Raw genomic sequence first — 24,251 nt, forward strand, 5'->3', positions numbered from 1 at the left:
GCAAAAAGATCCAAATGTTTCTTTGGAGTACAAGAGGTGGAATATCTGGGTCATATTGTATCTCATGAAGGAGTTAAGGCAAACCCTAGAAAAATTAAAGCCATTAAGGAATGGAATATCCCCACATCCATAAAGCATCTACGAGGATTTCTCGAGTTGACAGGGTATTATCGCAAGTTTGTTAAGAATTATGGGAGAATAGCAGCACCTCTAACAACATTATTAAAGAAAGATGCATTTTCATGGACTCCAGAAACTGTAGGAATTTACAGGGTAAGTTCCTCAGAAAGAATACCAAGAGGACACCGCTCACAACCAGATCTCAAATCAATACACCAGTATTTTTGACGTGGTTAAAACCCTCAGAGTGCAAGGAGGGAAACAGTCCACGGCCTGTCCCAACGTGGGTACAGACAATTTATTAATCAAAGAATGAAAATTTACATAAGCTTCTCTCATGCACGGATTACCCGAACAATGACCCTCCATGCGCTTTAAATAGAACTCATGGACCAATCGGGTGTCAAGTCACGGATCAAGTGTCGGTAATACCGAGGTGAGAGTGAACCGTCGGATCACTACATATCGTGACCGTCGGATTGTAAGTTACAAAATGTACAACGGTAAAGAAACACACTTTACCTAACTCTAACCTAACTCTATACTAGACCAAGTTGAACTTAACTATATCCTATGTGTCGGAATATCCTAACATCCCCCCTTAAGAACAACTTGGGATAGGATTGAAGGATTTACAAATATGACACAATAGGAGAAGGAAGGAGGCACTAGAGCCTATCCCCCCTTAGTGACAACTTCCTGAACTCCAAGCATATATCGAAGTTTAGTGAACTTCGCCTCTGTGAGAGCCTTTGTGAAGATGTCTGCAACCTGATCATCTGTTGGACAATATTGCACTTCAAGAACATGGTCATGAATGAGCTTTCTGATGAAGTGCATGTGTAGTTCAATGTGTTTGCTGCGCTGATGCTGGACTGGATCTTTGCATAGCTGAATGGCACTTTGATTATCACACCAAAGTGTGGTTGGATGCTGCTGCTCAAAGCCAAACTCTGATAGGATCTGACGAAGCCACAAGGCTTCCTTACTAGCTTCCACGGCACCACGATACTCTGCTTCTGCTGATGAAAGAGAAATGGCAGCCTGTTTCTTACAAGCCCATGTAATAGGTCCTGAACCAAGAGTGAAGACATAACCGGCAGTAGACTTCCGATCATCAAGGTCACCAGCCCAATCAGAATCAGTGAAACCAACTAACAGAGGAGCTGCTTTGGCACTGTAATGAATCCCAAACTGTACTGTACCTCGAACATAACGAAGTATTCTTTTAGCTGCTTTCCAATGACTTTCACGGGGGTTTTGCATAAAACGAGCAACAAGGCCAACAGCAAAGGAAAGATCAGGACGAGTATGGGTTAAATACAAGAGTTTTCCGACAAGTTGACGGTATAAGGTAGCATCAACTTCAGGAGAAGTACAAGAGACTGAAAGTTTGACTCCAGACTGAAAGGGAGAAGTGGCTGGCTTACAGTCTTCCATGTGAAAATGACGAAGAATATCACAAGCATACTTGGACTGGGAAAGGAAAATACCCTCTTGGGATTGCAAGACTTGAAGACCGAGAAAATAGTGTAAGTGTCCTAAGTCTGTCATTTCAAATTTCTTTTTAAGGCTGGACTTCACATGGTTTATAAGGTTGGGATCACTACCAGTAAGAATAAGATCATCAACATAAAGAACAAGGATGATGAGAGAGTTGCCCACTTTCTTGGTGTAGACAGTATTGTCAGAATGACACCTAGAAAAGCCAGATTCTAAAAGAAAGCTATCCATTTTGGCATACCAAGCTCGAGGAGCTTGCTTGAGGCCATAAAGGGATTTCTTAAGTCGACAAACGAGGCTGGAGTCTGTTTGTATGAAGCCAATGGGTTGTTCCATATAGATTTCTTCCTGCAAGTCACCATGCAAGAAGGCAGATTTAACATCCATTTGATGGACTTCCCATTTTAAAGAGGCAGCAAGGGAAAGAACAAGGCGGATAGAGTTCATTTTGGCAACTGGAGAGAAGGTTTCAGTGTAGTCAATGCCTTCAACCTGTGAAAAGCCCTTAGCAACTAGACGAGCTTTATGTTTATCAACTTTCCCATCTGGTCCATACTTGGTTCTGTAAACCCATTTGCATCTAACAAGTTTGCGTCCCTTTGGTAGAGGAACAAGATCCCATGTATCATTTGTCATCAATGAATGATATTCTTCATTCATAGCTGTTTCCCAATGTGGATGGCCTGAAGCTTCTGCAAAAGTGTCAGGATCATGATTTACTGGAGCTTGAGCCAGTAAAGAAGAGGCTCTTTCAAACTGAGAACGTGTACGTCGCTGATCTGTAGGATCACCGGCAAGATCACCTGCTGCATCCCGAGTAGCACGGACCCATCTTGGAAGTTGAGGATCCTGAGAAGGTGGGGAAGGATTATCATCCTCGCTTTCATCATCAGAAGAAGAAATGTTTTCAAAGATAGAAGAGATAGGAAGAGGTGGCACATCCGCCGGACTAGGCTCGCAGGCCAATTTATTTTCATCAAATTTTACATCTCTTCTAATGATAACATTTTTGGACTTAAATGGAATAAGTCTATAGCCTTTTACATCTTCAGAATATCCAACAAAAGTACATTTCTCACTCTTAGGTTCTAAGGCTTTATGCTTTTCATCTGGAATATGGGCCCATGCTTCACTTCCAAACACACGAAAGTGACTTACATCTGGTTTAATGGAACTCCAGGCTTCTTCTGGAGTGATATTCTCTAGAACCTTAGTAGGAGTGCGATTGATTATATAATTTGCACAATTAATTGCTTCGGCCCAAAAACTAAGACTGAGTCCTTTAGATTGCAGCATACAATTAGCCATTTCCTTTAAGGTGCGATTTTTCCTTTCAGCTACACCATTTTGTTGTGGAGTGTATGGAACAGTATGTTGCATTTGAATTCCATTTTCGGTGCAAAAGTTGATGAATGCATTTTTAACATATTCTCCACCATTATCAGTTCTTAGCTTAAGAATTTGATGTCCAGATTGTTTTTCAACGAATGCTTTGAAGGCCAAAAAGGTGGTAAATACTTCACTCTTGAGTTTTAAGAAGTATACCCAAGTGCGTCTGGAGAAATCATCAATGAAAGTTAAGAAGTACTTGCAGCCAGAGAATGAAGCAACAGGAAGAGGACCACATAAATCACTGTGCACAAGCTGTAAAGGGGCTGAGGCGTGCCAAGAGGCACGTTTGTCAAAACTGTCCCGATGATGTTTTCCGAGTACACATCCGGAACAAACACCATCTTTGCAAGATACCATAGGAAGACCTGTCACCATGTTTTCTTTACATAGATGCTGAAGGGAGCGATAGTTTAAGTGACCATACCGCTCATGCCAAAGTTTGCTCACTTCATCATTATGAGCAACAAATACTGAGGGAAGATGGGATGACCCAAAGTTGTGAAACTTATACAACCTTTTGGAATCATCAGCAAGACCAGTAGCTAGAATCTGTTTAGGATCTTTTAGATCCTTGATTACAACATCATGAGGTGAAAATTCAACAATTTTACCTTCACCTGAATGAGTTATCTGATAGACAGATAGAAGGTTGCAGGATAAGTTTGGAACACATAATACATCATTGAACTGACCATTGTCTAGATGAACAGTTCCAGTCCCTACAACATTAAGAGATCTATCATCACCAACATATATATTTTTGGTGTTACAATCATTTAAAGAAGAAAACATGGCTTGGTTTTTGGCCATGTGACAAGAGGCTCCAGAATCAATGAGCCACTCATGAGAATGAGAAGAAGAAGAAGATACATTTAATGCATAACCAGACTGAGATGATTGACGATGACATGCAGAAAATGCCGTTCTGGAAGTTGAAGTTGAAGTAGGCTCCAGATGGATGTTATGTTTCTTCATTGCGGCTTCCAAGGCTTCCATCTTCTTAAAGCATTTAGATTCTAAGTGGCCATCTCGATTACAAAAGTTACAATGTCTGTCAGTCTTCTTCCATTTGTTTTTATTGGTCTTGTCATATTGCTGAAATGATCTTTCATCTTGAGGCTGAGTTGGTTTAGGACCATTCCTTTGAGGATAAGACTTCTTAGGATTCTTTGAATTTGGTTGCTGCTGGGCGGCTAACGCTTTCGAGGAAGAGTTTCCAAGATTAAGAAGACCAAGGTGTAAGAGTTTTTCTTGTTCTCTTATTAAGGAATCACAAAAGGAGTCAAAGGAAGGGGCTTGTAGTCTTTGCCTTGACAAATGAAAGCTTCCCTGGTAGAATGGAAAGTGGAAACAAATACAGAGTAGGCTGGTCCCAACTTAGTAAGGATGGAATAAATAAGGTTACCATCTTCTTTCTTAACTTTAACACCTTCCAAGAGATATCTAAGGGTCTTGAATTTGGACAAGAAATCTTCAATGCAAGAAAAATTATTAGGATCCAAAGTAAGCAACTCATTCTCAAGTTGATGGGCTCTAATTTCATTTTTAATCCCAAAAACTTTAGCAAGTTTTTCTAATGCTTCATGAGGAGTTTCAATTTCTGCAATGTGGAATCTAAGATCAGGAGAAACAGACATTCCTATCAAACCACGTGCTTGATCTTGTCGATTTTCCCATTTTTCAGCCTTGTCTTCATCTTTGGGTTTCTTCTCTTGGTCTGTGGCTATTCTGAAGAGACCTTTACTTCTAAGTAAATCTCCCATGTAGGCTACCCATTGGAAGTAGTTAGTGCTATCAAGAATGACTTGGCATGGACTTTCCATTTTTTGAAAAACAACTGAAGCTGAAGATGCTGAAAGTAAGTGGTCCAATGGATAGATCTCGAAAAAATAGGCGGTTTTAAAAAAAACGGCTCTGAAAAAGGCTTCCGGATGAAGAAGTTATGGCTTTTTGAAAAAAAATTGTTGACGTTGCCGGCAAAGTGCGCGAATGTGCGGGAATGAAAAAATCCGCCCCCACAAAATGGAGACTTGAACCCAAGACCTCTACTCTCTTAAAAGGTCTTTGAACCAATTGATCTATACAAAATATTTGAGAGAGAGAGAGAGAGAGAGAGAGAGAGAGAGAGGGGGGGGGGGGGGGGGGCTCGATTTGCGTGCTTGCCTTGGGAAGACTCTTTTCCCTACAAAACACAAAACACAAAACCCAACACGAATATCCAAAGAAAAACGAACCTTACGGCTCGAAGTTAGCTTTAGCCAAAAAACTAGAAATTTTAAAAAAAATCTCAAAGTTAGCTTTTAGCCGAAAAACTAAATATTTTTCTCAATGTTTCTGATTTTCCGAGATCACACTAAGGTGCAGGGAAAAGAGCATACGCATGAGAAAAATCCTTTCTTTCTGTTTCTGATTTGCCCAGATCGCACAGAGTCGCAGGGCAAAGAGCATACGCAGAAATGAAAGGTATAGATCCGGAAAAAAAAGGCTAAATAAACCGAAACCGAAATAAGCAGAGAGAAAATGACAGTAAACTGCAAAAAAAACACTGTATACCTCCCGATCTGAAAAATGACGCAGCTAGGGCTACCGGAAACCTTTTCGCGTGAAACAAAAGGGGTTCCTCACTGAAACAGATGCTCCGAACGCAACAGAGCAGTCCTCTCGGCCCGAAAGCAGTCAGAAACAGCAGATCTAGGAAACGACAGCCGCATGCAGTTCTACCGGCTTCAGATTTGGATCACCAACGGACGCGGCCCTCAAATAGCTCTGATACCATGTAGGAATTTACAGGGTAAGTTCCTCAGAAAGAATACCAAGAGGACATCGCTCACAACCAGATCTCAAATCAATACACCAGTATTTTTGACGTGGTTAAAACCCTCAGAGTGCAAGGAGGGAAACAGTCCACGGCCTGTCCCAACGTGGGTACAGACAATTTATTAATCAAAGAATGAAAATTTACATAAGCTTCTCTCATGCACGGATTACCCGAACAATGACCCTCCATGCGCTTTAAATAGAACTCATGGACCAATCGGGTGTCAAGCCACGGATCAAGTGTCGGTAATACCAAGGTGAGAGTGAACCGTCGGATCACTACATATCGTGACCGTCGGATTGTAAGTTACAAAATGTACAACGGTAAAGAAACACACTTTACCTAACTCTAACCTAACTCTATACTAGACCAAGTTGAACTTAACTATATCCTATGTGTCGGAATATCCTAACAGAAACAACAAAGGCCTTCAAACATCTTAAAGAGGCAATGTGCCAAGAACTGGTGTTAGCTAAACCAGACTTCACAAAAACCTTTATTGTGGAATGTGATGCTTCAGGAAGTGGAATTATTGCTGTTTTAATGCAAGATGAAAGACCCATTGCTTTTGAAAGTCATCCAATCAAGGGAAAGTTTTTACACAAAGCTATTTATGAGAAGGAAATGTTGGCAATATTCCATGCACTTAAGAAATGGTGACCCTACCTAATGGGAAGACACTTCAAGGTAAAAACGGATCTTGATAGCCTTAAATACTTTTTAGAACAAAGATTATCCTCTGAAGAGCAACAAAAGTGGGTCACAAAGATGTTGGGTTATGACTTTTAAATCATCTACAAAAAAGGGAAGCAAAATGTGGTGGCAGATGCACTCTCAAGAAAGGATGAGGATGTGGAAGCATTGTTGTGCGCCATTTCTATTATCCAACCAGATTGGATAAACAAAGAAAGGGAGGAAAGGAAGAATGATGAAGAAGTGTGGGCACTTATTCGAAAGTTACAACAAGATTCCAGTACGTCTGGTACATTTAGCTGGCAAAATGATTCATTATGGTACAAAGATCACTTATGCCTCTGTAAGAATTCCTAGCTAAAACAAAAGATTCTTATGGAATTGCACACTTCTCCCTTAGGAGGGCACTCAGGATTTTTAAAAACTTACCATAGGGTTAAGAAGGAAATTTTTTGGGATGGCCTTAAATCAGATATTCAAAAGTTTGTGGCGGAATGTTTGGTTTGCCAACAAAATAAAGTTGAAACAATTAAGACACCGGGTCTATTACAACCTTTATCCATTGCAAGCCAACGTTGGGAGGAGGTTTCAATGGATTTTATCACAGGTTTACACAAGTCTGAGGGAAAGAGTGTCATCATGGTGGTAGTTGATAGACTTACTAAGTATGCACACTTTTGTGCATTATCGCGTCCATTTAAAGCCAATACAATTTCTACTACATTTATGGAAACAATTCAAAAGCTACATGGGAACCCAAAGATTATTGTAAGTGACAGAGATCCCATTTTCACTGGAAATTTTTGGATAGAATTATTTTCTTGTCTTGGTACTCAGTTAGCTCATAGCTCATCTTATCATCCTCAATCTGATGGGAAAACTAAGATAGTAAACAAATGTTTCGAAGGATATCTTCATTGCTTTGTATCTGATAAACAGACACAATGGGTCAAATGGTTGCCTCTGGTTGAATGGTGGTATAATACTTCCTTCCATACAACAACAAAAAAGACCCCATTTATGGCACTTTATGGATATCAGCCACCATCCATCACATCATATTTAAGAGAAAATTCTAAGGTTCAAGTAGTGGAACATCACATCGAACATCAACAACAAGTCCTCCAACTATTAAAGGATAACCTCGTGTTGGCACAAAATAGAATGAAACAACAGGTAGATCAACATCGCAGCGAAAGAAGTTTTGATGTAGGTGATTGGGTATTCCTACGGCTACAACCATATACGCAAATGTCCCTCAAGTAAGCTAAGAAGGATAATAAATTATCACCAAAGTATTATGGTCCGTACAAGGTGTTGCAATAGATTGGTACTATGGCATACAAATTGGAGCTTCCTGCAACTTCTCGATTGCACCCAGTTTTCCATGTTTCATGTTTAAATAAGGTTATAGGCGACAAGCTCCCAATTCAAACAATATTGCCAGAACTTAACGAGGAAGGAAAAATTATATTGGAACCAGAAGCAATCACAGAAACAAGAACTCGACAGCTACGAAATCGATCAATTTCGGAGTATCTTATCAAGTGGAAGAGCTTATCCACTGAATATTCCACATGGGACGATGAGAATTTTATACAGAAGCATCCAGAACTACTCAAGCGTTGAGGACAACACTTTTTTGAAGGAGAGGGGCATGTTGGGTCCCTATAATACTAGTGATAACCCCATTACTATTGTAGTTGTATCCCTTATTAATATTGTTGTGCCCCTATTATCCCCATATTGTTATTATTGTGCCCCATAGAATCCCTCTATTGTTATTTTTGTGGCTTTATATTATTATTGTTAGGTCAGCTGGGTTATATTGTGAATCCTTAGATTGCTACATATAGAAAGGAGGTTTTGTCATTTGAATCATCCAAGAATTGTTCATTTATGTAATGTAAAGGAGGTTTCCCCCTCGAAGAGGCTGAATTCTAAGGCGTTGATTTATCTTTTATATCTTTTTCTTGAGATGGTTTCATAACAGATCTCTATGACATTGGGTTTCATCACCAATTAGTGATTTCCCTGTGGAAAGGTTGTTTGCATGGTTTTGACTCCTTACATTTATTAACGTGTGTTACTTTGTTTGTTTTACTTTTTAATGAGACCTTAGATGTGAATTTTGAAGTAAATTGATTTATCTTTGTGAAAATTCTTAATTAAAATTCACTATTTAGCAGAACTTAGGTTGAATATGATGGCAACATTTTCCGAATTTACCAATAAAGGAACCCCTTTTAATGGGGATCCTAGTCCTCTTCCTTGCTTTGGAAATATTGGTCCTTATTACATGACTAAATTGTCTCTTCCTAGATTCATGATAGGTTTGTCGGTATGGTTGTTCTCAACCTTGTTGGTTTGAAATGCCCAAGCAACGTCTCACCAACAAAGTAATTCACCTCAAAAAAACCAACCTCTTGTTGACCATTTACCTTATTCAACCATCATGCCTTCTTCCTTTTCTTCTTCTTTTCCTGGTTAAAGTCTTAATGATAGTAACTAGGAGGCTAAGAAGAATAAAAAAAACGAAGAAGAAGAAGAAGCAATATAAGAAAGGAGCCAACCAACCAACCATTACTGTGAGTGTTTATAATGTTGAGGAACCCTCCAACATAAACTGCAAGCCCAAATACCCTTGAAATCTTTGTAAAGGTGACCCCTTTCTTATTAATTTTCCTCGTATTCCTAAAGTCCTAAAAGTGTGGTCTAAAGATTCTCATCAACTTACTATTGGTCCTTCAACTAGTGATTATAAGGTTCCATAGAAAAATGGTAAGGTTAGGTTTTCTTGTAGGTTATGTGAAGGGAGTCATAAAAATTATATTTTCCCCTATATGGATGAAGCCTCCAAATTATTGGAATACCTTACTGTTTCTCAACAGCAACCTCCAACTAGTTACCGTAAGCTTTCTCCCAACATACCGTCATTTGACAAAGTCATTGATTTGATTCCATCTTCAGTCAATCCCACTCAGGTTGATGAAGTGGTCGTCTCATTTCATCTTTGGTAAATCCCACTGCACCCTTAGAGAGTGGAGTTCATACTTCTCATGTTCTTCTTGTTACTCGGATTCCACCACACAAGGGGGCATTTTACTCATTTGCATGGAACCCCCTCCAAGTACTGAGGTCATTTCCTTTGAGTGGAATAGACTAACAAAACCTCGTCCCCCTTCTTGCACCCCTTTCCAAATCTCCCTTATTTCATAGAATATGCAATGATGTTGTTGTTATTGTTGTTCATTATGATTTTTTTGTTAGAAAATTATATATTACAGAGCAATGGAACACATAGAATATAGCAGAAATATAAACACAGAAAATGCATAAAACCAGAGAGACATAGATATACGTGGTTCACCCAGTTTGGGCTACATCCACCCCGAACAACTAGTCCTTCCTTTTTATTATCCAGCAAAATGAAGAGACACAACCTACAACAGATCCACTATAATATCCTCTGTTTTCTCTCCTAGTCTCACCTCTCTATTTCTCGCTCGGAGAATACACATCTATTACAAAGCCTCAATACAATACCCTCATACAAAGAGAGGGGTTGCCTTCTAGGGCAAAAAACCCTAAACTAAACATAAGTTCTACCATCAGATCATCTGCCTAATGAACAACTCAGATTGACTAGAAATTACTGTACTTTTACAAGGCAATTTTACATCTGTTTTTAGCTTCGGGGGTGCTGCCCTTGAAACCCCCGTCGGGGGACCGCTGGCCCTTGGACCCCCTAGCCAGGGAGGATCGGCGCCCCCAAACCGCTGTGGGAGGGACAAGTCCCCCCCGCACCCCCCGTGTGGGGGGGTGTACAAACTTCCTGGGGTATACATCTGGTTGAAACAAAGACCTCTAAATAATCATGCTCCACACCCAACAATCTCCCACTTGGAGAATGATTGTAGCAACTCCACCGCTGCTTCATTTTCTAGACGACGACTCCTCTTTGGACCTGGTTGTTTCTCATCTTCATCGTCATCCTTGAAGACCAATTGAAACTGAGCATATTCTCAGTTTCTCCCTGGTTACAACTTTTGTTAGCATATCTCCATGATTCTGGCTAGTGTGTATCTTTTCCAGCTTCAACTCTCCATCTTCCAACATTGATCGTATGAAATGGTACTTGAGATGTATGTGTTTAGTCCTGGAATGAAATGCTGAGTTCTTTGCAAGATGAATGGCACTTTGGCTATCACTGTATAATGTGCCCATGTCATGCTTCTTACCCAATTCACCCATAAACCTTTGTAACCAAATCATTTATTTACTAGCCTCTGTAGCAGCAACATACTCTGCTTCTATTGTTGAAAGTGCAACAACACTTTGGATTTTTGAAACCCAACTAACAGTTGTTCCACCTACAGTAAATACATATCGTGTAGTGCTCCTCCTGTTATCTCTGTCACCTACCATATCTACATCAACATATCTTTATAGAGAAATGTTTGAACCACCAAAGCATAATGCTTGATTTGTGGTACCTTTCAAATATCTGAGAATCCATTTCATTGCCATCCAATGTTCATTTCCTAGATTTTTCATGTACTTGCTTACAACTCCCACTGCATGTGCAATATCAGGCCTTGTGCAAACCATTACATACATTAAGCTTCCAATTGCGATGCGTATGGAACTTTAGACATATAGTCCATGTCTTCTTGGGTCTTTGGGCACATTTCCTTACTAATTTTGAAATGGCTAGCAAAAGGTGTACTAACTGGTTTTGCATTGTGCATATTAAATCTTTTCAACACCTTTTGTATGTACTCATTCCGAGACAATGTTAATTTGTGATTTTTCTTGTCTCTAGTTATTCTCATACCAAGGATTTGTTTTGCAGCTCCCAAATCCTTCATTGCAAATGAATTTTCCAATTTTCTTTTGAGCACATTTATTTCCTGCATGTTAGACCCTGCAATAAGCATGTCATCCACATACAATAACAATATAATATAGCTGCCATCATTTTGCTTTTTAAGATAAACACAATGATTAGAGTGACATCTAGTATAACCTTGTTCAAACATAAACTTGTCAAATTTTAGATACCACTGACTTGGAGCCTGTTTTAAGCCATACAAGCTCTTCTTCAACCTGCACACTCGTTTCTCCTTCCCTTTCACCTCATATCCTTGTGGTTGCTGCATATATATCTCTTCTTCCAAATCCCCATGGAGAAAGGCTATCTTTACATCTAACTGCTCAAGATGCAAATCTTCAACTACTACTAGACTTAAAATAGTTCTGATTGAAGTCATTTTAAAAACAGGAGAAAATATTTCATCAAAATCAATACCTTTCTTCTGTGCAAACCCCTTCACCACAAGTCTAGCTTTGTACCTCTGTTTTCCTCCATCTTTTTCCTTCAACCTGTAAACCCAGTTATTCTACAATGTAGTTTTACCTGTAGGCAACCTAACTAAGTCCCAAGTCTGGTTATGCAGTAAGGAGTCCATCTCTTCTTCCATGGCTAGCTCCCACTTCTTCCTGCTTTCAACCTGCACTGCTTCTTCATAACATTCGGGTTCACCAGAGTCAGTCAACAATAAATAATATAATGAAGGAGAGTATTGTTTAGGGGGTATACTTATCCTGGTAGATCTTCTAACACCACTTTCAGGTGTTTGGGGTGCCTGTTGCTGTTGTGGTGGTTGTTGTTGTTGTGGTTGTTGATTATTATTATTTTCAGGCACCTTTACTTTTTTAGTGATCTCATCAAGAACTATGTATTCCTTGTTTTCTTTTCCCGCAACTGATTCTTATACAAGACCTTTTCATTGAATGTTACATCTCTGCTCCTAATGATTTTGTGATTTTAATAATCATATAAGTGATAACCAAAATCATTAACACCATATCCAATAAAGGTACATTTTTTTGATTTTGCCTCAATCTTTGTTCTATTTTCTTTATTAATATGGACAAAGGCCTCTCAACCAAAAGACTTTAAAAAAGAGTAGTTTACCTTTTTACCTGTCCACGCTTCCTCTGGAACACCACCATCCAAGGAACTTGAAGTCCCTCTATTTATTAGATAAATAGCAATATCTATAGCATCTGCCCAAAACTGTAAAGGCAATCCTGCATGCAATCTCATGCACCTTGCATGCTCCATGATTATTCTGTTCATCCTTTCTAACACACCATTTCTTGTGGTGTTCTTGGAACTATCTTCTCTCTACAAATTCCATGCTCTGAACATTACCTATCAAACTCTTTGCTACAATATTCACCTCCATTGTATGATCTAAGACACTTCAATTTCTTTCTTGTCTCAATCTCAACCAAAGCTTTCCATTTCTTGAAAGTATCAAATACATTAGATTTATATTTAATACAATAAATCCAAATTTTTCTAGTTGCATCATCAATAAAAGTAACATAATAACGAGAGCGACCGAGAGATGATACCTAAGGAGGTCCCCATACATCTGTATGCACAAGCTCTAATTTTTTGCTCTTCTTTTCTCTCCCAACTCTGAGAAATTTGACTCTCTTCTATTTTCCATAAATGCAATTTTCATAGAAGTCCAAATCAACATTCTTCAAACTCGGTAACAAATTCCTTGAGTGAAGAATCTTCATCCCCTTCTCACTCATGTGTCCGAGCCTATGATGCCATAATACTGCATTTGCTCCTTTGTAAGTTAAAGCATTAACAAAGTTTGAAATACCAATGCATAAATACAATGTACCAACCTTTTCGCCTTTTGCTATTACCAAGGCTCCTTTGGTGACCTTCCAAGATTTACCTGTGAAAGTTATCACACAACCTTCACTGCCTAACTTCCCTATTGAAATCAAATTTTTCTTCAGATCTGGAACATGCTTTACCTCCTTTAGTAGCCATTGGTTTCCATTCTGCTATTTTACAAGAACCTTACCCATTCCAACAATTTTACAGGGTTTATCATCACCTAAACGGACTTGTCCAAAATCTCCTTGAACATAGTCATGAAAGTATTTCTTATCAGGTGCGGCATGGAATGAGGCCCCTGACTCTACCACCTAGGAATCAACGATATTTTTGAAAGAAAGAATCAAAACATCTTGTAACACCTCACCTGTCACATTTGCTTCATGATTGTTTTCTTGTTGTGCATCTCCTTCTTTTCCCTTTTGAGATCTATAGTTTTTCTTTAGGTGTCCTTTCTTTCCGCATTTCCAGCACACTATCCTTGATTTGGACTTGGATCTACCTTTCCTTGATTTACTGCGATATCTTGAGCTCTTTCCTCTTTCCATTTTTCTTTCCCTAGAATCTGCACTCAAAGCATTACGCGATGTCTCATCAGAGCTTTTCCATTGCATTTCCTTGCTAAGGATAACACCGACAACATCATCAAACTTTAAAGTACTAGATCCTGAAACAAAGTTACCAATGGCCATTACTAAACCATTCCAACTTTCTAGCAATGAGCACAAGAATAAAAGAGCTCTAATTTCATCATCAAAGTTTACCCCTACAGAACTTAACTGACTTGTAACAGTATTGAAATCATTTAAATGGTCTGCAATAGATCCACCTTCTAACATTTTCAGATTAAATAATCGTTTCATAAGAAATACCTTGTTTGAGGCCGAGGGTTTTTCATATACTTTCACCAACACCTTAATCAAACCATCTATCATTGTTTCCTTCGAAATGTTGAAGGTGACCGACGCTACGAGGCACAACTGTACTATTCCAAGTGCCTTTCTATCGAGAAGGTTCCATTCTTCATTTGTCATACCCAGCGGCATCTTTGTTTTTCTGCCCAATGATAGGTACAGATCTTTCTGATACAGATAATCTTCCATCTGCATCTTCCATAGCGAGAAGTTTTGGCCGTTAAATTTCTCGACCCTAAACTTACCATCTTCCACCACTGCTCCCACTCGAACTAGGAACCCTTCTATCCTACGAGTTTGTCAGCCAAATAGACCTTCGGCTCTGATACGAGTTGTTAGAAAATTATAGATTACAGAGCAATGGAACACATAGAATATAACAAAAATATAAACACAGAAAATGCATAAAACCAGAGAGACACAGATATATGTGGTTCACCCAGTTTGGGCTACGTCCAGCTCGATCAGCTAGTCCTTCCTTTTTATTATCCAGCAAAATGAAGAGACACAACCTACAACAGATCCGCTGTAATATCCTATGTTTTCTCTTCCAGTCTCACCTCTCTGTTTCTCACTCGGAGAATTCACATCTATTACATAGCCTCAATACCATACCCTCATACAAAGAGAGGGGTTGCCTTCTAGGGAAAAAAACCCTAAACTAAACATAAGTTCTATTGTCAGATGAACGACCCACATGGAGGGGTGTACAAACTTCCTGGGGTATACATTCGGCTGAAACAAAGACCTCTAAATAATCATGCTCCACACCCAACATTTTTGGATCCTTTGAATTTTCTTTCTTTGTGATGTCATCAAGCACTGCATATTCTGTGTTTTCCTTTTCCTATTTTTTCTCTGCAATTGATCTCTGTACAAGAATATTTCATTGAATACCACATCTCTACTCCTAATGATTTGATGGTTTTCATAATTGTATAAGTGATAAGAAAAATCATTAACACCATATCCAATAAAGGTACACTTCTTTCATTTTGCGTCAAACTTTATTATGTTTTCTTTATTAATGTGGATAAATGCTTCACAACCAAAAGTCTTTATAAATGAGTAATCTACCTTCTTACCTATCCATGCCTCCTCTAGAATACCACCATCCAAGGAACTTGAAGGCTATCTGTTTGTAAGGGTAATTCTGCATGCAATCTCATACAATTTACATGCTCCATGCATGTTTTGTTCATCCTTTCTGACACACCATTTTCTTGTAGTGTCCTTGGAACTGTCTTCTCTCTACAAAATCCATGGTCTAAACAATAATTGTAAAACTCCTTACTGTAATATTCACCTCCGTTTTTTGATCGAAGACACTTCAACTTCTTTCCTGTCTCATTCTCAAACAAAGGTTTCCATTTCTTAAAATTATCAAAGACGATTAGATTTGTTTTGAATACAATATACCCAGGTTTTCCTAGTTTCATCATCAATAAAAGTAACATAATAGCAAGAGCCATTGAGAGATGATACCTAAGTAAGTCCCCATACATCTATATGGACAAGCTCTAATTTTTCACTCTTCTTTTATTTCCCAACTCTGAGAAATATGTCTCTCTTCTATTTTCTATAAACACAATTATCATAGAAATCCAAATCAACATGCTTCAATCCCAACAACAAATTTCTTGAGTGAAGAATCTATATCCCCTTCTCACTCATGTGATGGAGCCTATGATGCCACAATGCCACATCTTCTCCTATAGAGGTTAAAACATTAGCATAAATAGAAATACTATTGCATAAATACAATGTACCAACCTTTCTCCTTTTGCTATTACTAGGGCTCCTTTAGTGACTTTCTTAGTTTTGCCTGTAAATGTAGTTACACAACCTTCACCTTCCAATTGCCCTAATGAAATTATATTTTTCTTTAGATATGGAACATGACTTACCTCCTTTAATAACAATTGGTTTCCACTCTGTTTCTTTATAAGTACCTTACCCATTCCAATGATTTTATAGGGTTTATCATCACCTAAACGAACCTATCCAAAATATCTTTGAACATAGTCATGAAAATGTTTCCTATAAGGTATGGCATGGAATGAAACCCCTGTATCTACCACCTAGGCATCAATAATATTTTCTAATGAAAAAATCAAAGCATCTTGCAAAACATCACTTGCTACATTCACTTCCTGATTTGTTCTCTTACTGTGCATCTCCTTCTTTTCCCTTCCGAGATTTACAATCTTTCTTCATGTGTCCTTTCTTCCCACATTTCTAGCACACTATCCCCGATCTGGATTTTGATCTGCCTTTCCTCAACTTACCGTGATATCCTGAGATCTTTCCTCTCTCAAGTTTTCATCCCTTATTCTCTGTAGTCAAAGAATTACCTGATGTCTCGCCTAAGATTTTTCATCACATTTCCTCACTAAGGATAACACCAAAAACATCATCAAACTTTAAAGTAATAGATCCATAGACAAAATTACTGATAGCCATGACTAAGCCATTCAAAATTTTTGGAAATGAGCATAGAAACAACAAAGCCCTAACTTCATCGTCAAAGTTAACCCCTACAAAACTTAACTGAGTGGTAACTGTGTTAAATTTATTGAAATGATCAACAATAGATCCACCTTATAAAATCTTCATAATAAAGAAATGATTCATAATAAATGCCTTGTTTTAGGCCAATGGGTTTTCATAAAGTTTGGCCAATGTCTTCATTAGATCTTCCGTTGTCATTTCCTTTGAAATGTTGAAGGCCACTGACTCTGCTAGGCACAACCGTATTGTTCATAGTTCCTTTCTGTCAAGAATATCCCATTCTTCATCTCTAATACTCATCAAATTCTTTTATTTTCACTTAATGGTAGGTAAAGATCTTTCTGATACAAATAATACTCAGTTTTCATCTTCTATAACTAGTAATTTTGGCCATTGAATTTCTCAACCCTAAACCTACCATCTTCCACCATTGCTCCCACTCGAACTAGGAACCCCTCTTTCCTACGAGTTTATCATTAAAATAGACCTTCAAATCTAATAACAGTTGTTAGAAATTAAATAATAGAACAATGGAACACATAAAATATTGCAAAAACACAAACACAGTAAATCATAAAAGAATAGAGGTACAAATATATGTGGTTCACCCAATTTGGGCTACATCCACAAAGAAATAGCCAATCCTTCCTTTTATATTATCTATCAAACTGAAGGGATACAACCTACAACAAATCTGTTGTAACTTCCTCTTCGCTCTCACAAAATCTCCTCTATTCTTCTCATACACAAAATAATACACAACCACAATACAATTCCCTCATATAAATTGAGGGTTTCCTTCTAGGTCAAAAAACCCTAAATAAACATAACTTGTACCTTCATATATTTTGCCTAATGATCAACCCATATTGACTACAAAATTATGATATTTTACAAGGAATTTTTTCTCTAAATTTTTCTTTCAGGGGTGCTACCCCTGCATCCCTACCAAGGAGGGGCTCCAAAACATGCTCCCCCCCTGAACCCCCCTAGTGGCACTAGTCAGGGGGAAATCCCCCCACCCCCCCCCCACTCCCCCCCATTAGGGAATGAGATCCAAACATATCTGAAACAAGACCTTTGAATCAAGAAGATAGTCAATCTCCACACCCAACATTCATCGCTGCTTGAAGAAGGTAGTTTTTTAAGTTGGCTGAAATAAGGGCTCAACTAGGCAACATGGATGCTTTCTCCTAGATACCAAGTGCAATGGTTTTGAAATGGGGATTGAACATGAGATTTGCGATAAATATTAAGTTCCAAAAGTAGTTCTGATAACTGATATTATTTAATCTCGTTCATGCTCTATATAAATAAATACTACAACCTGAAAAATGATCAAGAATAAGTCTCTATGGAATGGAAATAGTTCTCGTGATTAAATGAATGTTAAACCAATGTATATTACTAAATATCTAAGAAAATAGTTGCTTTAAATTTAATTAAATATATGATTGCATTCATGAATAATCGTCAAACTTCTTTTTTCACATAAACAAATAGTTGGTAATATGAAAAGACACCTACGTAATTCACAATACTGTGAAAATATACAAGTTCGAGAAGAAATGTGTCAAAACTAAAAGCATTTGGTCGCATTCAAATTAATAGTAGTATTCATATTTAAATATATTACATAAAACATGTGGTCCTGAGTGACACTTCAAGCTAGAAAATTCTCCAAAGAATTTTCTTGCGCTCTACAACTCTGCTATCAAAACATGGATCTACATTAGTGCACAATCTATGTCCTTTGATATACAAATTAAACATCCAGAAAATAATTCCAAAAACTTAGATATGATCTTCTAACTAATCCTACAAAAAAAATTCCCTTTACAATAGTGTTGGGCGCGAGATCCCCCAAGGGAAGTTTTGGGGCTTAAAGCCCATATTTTGACTAAATCCGATGTAAAGACTTCGCGTTTTGTGGGTACGGAGCGTGAGCTTGTAAATGAGTCATAGGGTTGTCCACCCTCATATTTTTAATGTAATGTCGGCTTTAGAGATCTACCCATGGTCCGCGAACCATGGGATTGTATAAATAGAGCGAGGCTCTAAGTTGTAAATGAGAGAGAGAAGTATGCAATAGATGGAGAATTGAGTCTTATCTAAGTGTAGAGTCGAGTCTTGGGTCGTAGAGTAGGAGAAGGCTCTGCAGCTGAGTGCGCAGAGGCCTAGTACTCCATAGTTGAGTGCGCAAACCCCTGCATCTGAGTGCGCAGGGTAGGTTGAGTATGTAACCAATTGAAGCATTAATAAATAGAAGTTTTATACCATTCCTGTGCATTTATTTCCTATTTTCTACATTGAATGTATCAGGTATAAATTACATTTATGCTGTTTATAAGATGCACGAACTTATATGATTATGTTGATTAAGTGAATATAAGATAAGGTATCTATTTACGCGAAGATAACTAACAGTTATAAGAAGATAAGTAAGATCTGTTGCGTAACTTGGGGAAATAGTGCAGATCGCTGCTTTAGCAGTGCGAAAGCACCTCAACCCCTGGTTAGGGCTGCGCGAAGGCAATTATAATAGATTGCGAAGGCCTCACAGGTCAAGATAGTGCGCGAAGAGAACTGCGCGAAGGTATTCACATTTGGACTAAACCGATCCCTCAGACATCTCAAGGGTGTGGAAACTTGGTTCTAACATCCCCCCATACTGCTTTGGGTGAGACCTCAGTCTGTGCTCCGCGGGCTGTTTTTGAAAGGGCCAGTAGTGTAGGGATTTGTTTGGCTAATTAACTCTGAACCTGGGTCAGGCCCCCTCAAGCCAACAAATAGTGTAAAGAGTATTCTCTTTTGCATAACATAGAACACTTTTCTCATTAACAAAGTTATTATTTATAATTTACAATTTCATTCTCAAAATGGAGAGTTGTTTTAGGACAATTGAATAAAGATTTTGATATATGATTTTAAGATATGGAAATTCCCCTTTTTCTTCTATAGTTCCAATCCTAAAATTTTGAGGCTCCAAGTCATGATTTCAGTCAACCAACTCTGCAAAAATAATAACAAAATTATTATTAAAATCATATTAAAATTGGAAACAAAAACCCAGAATTAAAACATTTGAAACAAAACAATTCTAAGAAAAAATCAAATTAGTTAATGAATAAAAAAAAAATCTGAGCTCTCCATTGCTTCTTGTTGTTATATTGTAGGTAAATGGGTAATCTAGAAATGAAATCCTAATAGAAAGCTCTCCTAGCAATGAAAGTTTTCCAAAAACCTCTCTTAGAAGCTTGGTTGGTTGCAAATTCGCAACCCTGTTTTATGTTGAATTTTAGGGGTATAAAATTGGTCAAATAGTTGTTTCCATATTGTTCTCCTCTAAATCAGCTTTACAATGAGTTCTTCTCAACCTAGTTTCATGCCCTAAATCTCAAGATATGATCTCTTAAATTCAGGGTCCTGTAGCTATGTAAACATGTTTTGGTAAATGGTGTTGGCACATTTTGTTTTTCTTAATAATTAAAAAAAAAATGAAATTCCCACATCCATGGGAATAAGGAAAAATTTGGTGCTTATAATATACAGTGGATTTACATATAACATTAAATTAAGTGGAGACCATCTTAGAGGGACCAACGTGAGTGGAGAGTGAGGATTGTGATGGAGGCACCCACAAATATTTTTTCATAAAGTATGAAGTAGGGTCAAAATGAAGACATATAAAAACCTTGGGCCATGCCCTCTCAGAGAAAAATAGAAATTCCCTTATACAAAATACATCAAGAGGCGAGATCCTGTGATGACGACATCTTGCTCTCTCTCTCAGAGTGACAAATTGAAATGATTTGAGACAAAATCCGATCCACAAATTATGAAGTAGGGTTAACATGAAGATATATAAAAACCTTGGGCCGTGCTATGAAGTAGGGTCCACATGAAGACATATAAAAACCTTGGGCCATGCCCTCTCAGAGAAAAATAGAAATTCCCTTATACAAAATACATCAAGAGGCGAGATCTTGCAATGACGACATCTCACTCTCGCTCTCTTAGAGTCACAAATGAAATGCTCTGAGATGAAATCCGATCCACAAATTATGAAGTAGGGTCAACATGAAGACATATAAAAAAATTAGAAGTAGGGTCAACATGAAGACATATAAAAACCTTGGGCCATGCTATGAAGTAGGGTCCACATGAAGACATATAAAAACCTTGGGCCATGCCCTCTCAGAGAAAAATAGATTCCCTCATACAAAATACGTCAAGAGGGATGACAACATATCACTCTCGCTCTCTCAAAGTGACAAATTGAAATGCTATGAGACGAAATCTGATCCATAAATTGTGAAGTAGGGTCAACATGAAGACATATAAAAAACTTGGGCCATGCTATGAAGTAAGGTCCACATGAAGACATATAAAAACCTTGGGCCATGTCCTCTTAGAGAAAAATATAAATTACTTGATACGAAATACATCAAGAGGTGAGATCCTGCAATGACGACATCTCGCTCTCGCTTTCTCATAGTGACAAATTGAAATCCTCTGAGACAAAATCTGATCCATAAATTATGAAGTAGGGTCAACATGAAGACATATAAAAACCTTGGGCCATGCTATGAAGTAGGGTCCACATGAAGACATATAAAAACCTTGCGCCATACCCTCTCAGAGAAAAATAGAAATTCCTTGATACAAAATACATCAAGAGGTGAGATCTTGCGATGATGACATCTCACTCTCACTCTCTCAAAGTGATAAATTCAAATGCTCTGAGACAAAATCTGATCTTGAGATCACACCATCTCAGTCTCGCTCTCTCAGAGTGACAAATTGAAATGATTTGAGACGAAATCCTGAGATGAGACAAGAAAATTCTCATTTCAGTTGAAGAATTTTTTGTCAATTGACGTGTCCATATTGGGATAGAAACCTTGAGTAGATTGAAAATTCAAAAAACAAAATTTGTCTAAGATCCCAACCCCCGAGATGACTTGACACTAACTCATACCTTATATAATATTGTAAATGGTTTACCACATGGAACATGTATAATGTGTTTTTTGTTTTTTGTTTTTTGTTTTGTTTTGTTGTTTTGTTGTTTTGTTTTTTTTGTTTTGTTTTGTTTTGTTTTTGTTTGTTTGTTTGTTTTTTTTTTTTTTTTTTTGGTGTTTATAGTTACAAGGTTTTGTTTACAAATTAATATAATACACATTTTACAATATAAAAAATATAGTTAAAATGCATATAAAGTTTATTAAAATTTTAAAATTAATTAATATATATAGCAGGGAAAATTTTAAGGATGAAAAATTATCTTGAAGTTTAAAAACATTGGCAAATCTCACTAGTCCCTAATATGCAAACTATAAATTGTTTATTGATGTATTTATAAAATTATTCAAATTTATAATGATTTTATATATAGTCTCTATATTGTTGGTGATTTTAAGGTAAAATAATTTTATATTGTAAAATTATGGAAATTGGTGAATCTTTTTTTAGAAAAATCATGGAAATTTAGCCCACCTGCGAATATTAGCCCCTAAAATTTTCCATGATATATAGTATATACCATTATATTTACGTATAAATTCAATAGCTTTGACATTAATATATACAACTTACTAATGTTAATTTAAAACTATATATATATATATATATATATATATATATATATATATATATATATATATATATATATATATATATGTTTCTAAGCTTTTATGGAGGAGGGGACTCAGAGATGAACTAAGTTGCCTAAGTAGTAAAAAAATATTCCAAACCTTCAAAAGACCATAATTTTCAATCCGGAGGTCGAAATCGAACAAAATTTCAATTTTTGGTAAGTTGAGAGAGAGGTTAAAGCAATGAAGAAATTGAAAATGAAAACCAAGGAAATCCAAAATTACTCAAAACAAAGCAAGCTAAAACAATCCAAAGGTGATACAAGAAAAATTTATATGGAGGGCGCCATAATTTTGAGAAAATTAAGGCGAGGTTTTGGGGCCTCAACAATTGTTGACACACAAGAATGAAGTAATTGTATTTGGTATAAATAATGGGGTTAAATTTATCAGAAGTTGAAAAGACAAGTTCCACAATACTCCTAATCATTGCACCAATTTCCATAGGTGCCTCATAAGATGGATCAAAGTAGTATAATTTTGTAAAGATAAAAGTATTAGATATCAACCTAGTCTCAAAACATTGAATCTGGTTTAAAGGGAAATTATTTTTATATTTTCTTTCTACTATTGAATGGAAGAGGTAGTGTTAGGTCCCTATAATACTAGTGATTCCCCCATTACTATTGTTGTTGTATCCCTTATTAATATTGTTGTGCCTCTATTGTACCCATATTGTTATTATTGTGCCCCATAGAATCCCTCTATTGTTATTTTTGTGCCTTTATATTATTATTGTTAGGTCGGTTTGGATATATTGTGACCCCTTAGACTCCTATATATAGAAAGGAGGTTTTGTCATTTGTATCATCCAACAATTGTTCATTTGTGTAATGTAAAGAAGGTTTCCCCCTCGAAGAGGCTAAATTATAAGGCATTGATCTATCTTTTCTATCTTTTTGTGAGTTGGTTTCATAACATTTGGTATTATAGCTTTGGATTCTAGGGTTTCGTTGCTCCAAACAGGTCATCATGGAATTTGCGCTATAACTTTTTTTCTACGACGTTTCAGATGTTAAAAAAAACCCATTTGGGTTAAAATCATTCTGAACCTCAAGTCCGAATTTTAGAGCTTTTTGCACTATATTTGCGGAGATATGATTTGAGGAAGTTGGCCATTTTGCAGACTACCGAATTACATTCCAAATAGGTGAACTGGGGAAAATAGTCATAACTTTTGTTTTGAGCATCAGATTGAAATTTCATAAGAAGTTACAGAAAGAGGATGGGCTGTAGTTTCTTTTGTATATTTTTCAGATCTTAAGGTCAAAACAGTGACACGTGGCACTTCATACAAGTTTGCTCTTCCGAAGAGGTATATAATCATGTCATCTTGGGAGATTATGCATAACTCTTTCTTGGAGAATCTAAATTTGATCAGACTCGTGGCATTGGAAAGAGGACGTAGAGGGCTACTGAAGGTCGCAATTTTAGAATTGGAAGATCCAAAATTACAGAGATACATCAGATTCAATATCAAGCTCTTACAAAGTGAAAAAAGGTGTGTAGATTTTTTTAAATTTTTGCATAAGATTGGTTTGAAATATTAGTTTGAAGGAATTCAAAGGGCATAGTGAAGCATTATTATTGGTAATTGATGCCCCGAAGAAAGAAAATGGAAACACCTAGTAAGCAACCTGAAAGCTCTAGCATGACTCATGAAGAAGAGGAATAAATGCAACATGATATATCAAAATTACAAGACTAGGTGCAACATATGTCACTCGCACAAAAAGCAATAGAATCTAAGATGGATGGTTTAAAGAAAGATGTAGAAGCTAAGATGTATGGTGTGTAAGCTAAGATGAATGGTTTACAGAAAGGCATGGAAGCTAAGATGGATGGTCTAAAGAAAGACGTAGAAGCTAAGATGAATGACGTGGAAGCTAAGATGGACAATTTGAAGATAGATTTGAAGACAAATTTGAAGA

The sequence above is a fragment of the Pinus tabuliformis genome, chromosome 3_2, assembly GCF_031772625.1.
Source record: "Pinus tabuliformis cultivar Carrire ecotype Pingquan chromosome 3_2, CPIR1, whole genome shotgun sequence".
Taxonomy (NCBI): Eukaryota; Viridiplantae; Streptophyta; class Pinopsida; order Pinales; family Pinaceae; genus Pinus; species Pinus tabuliformis.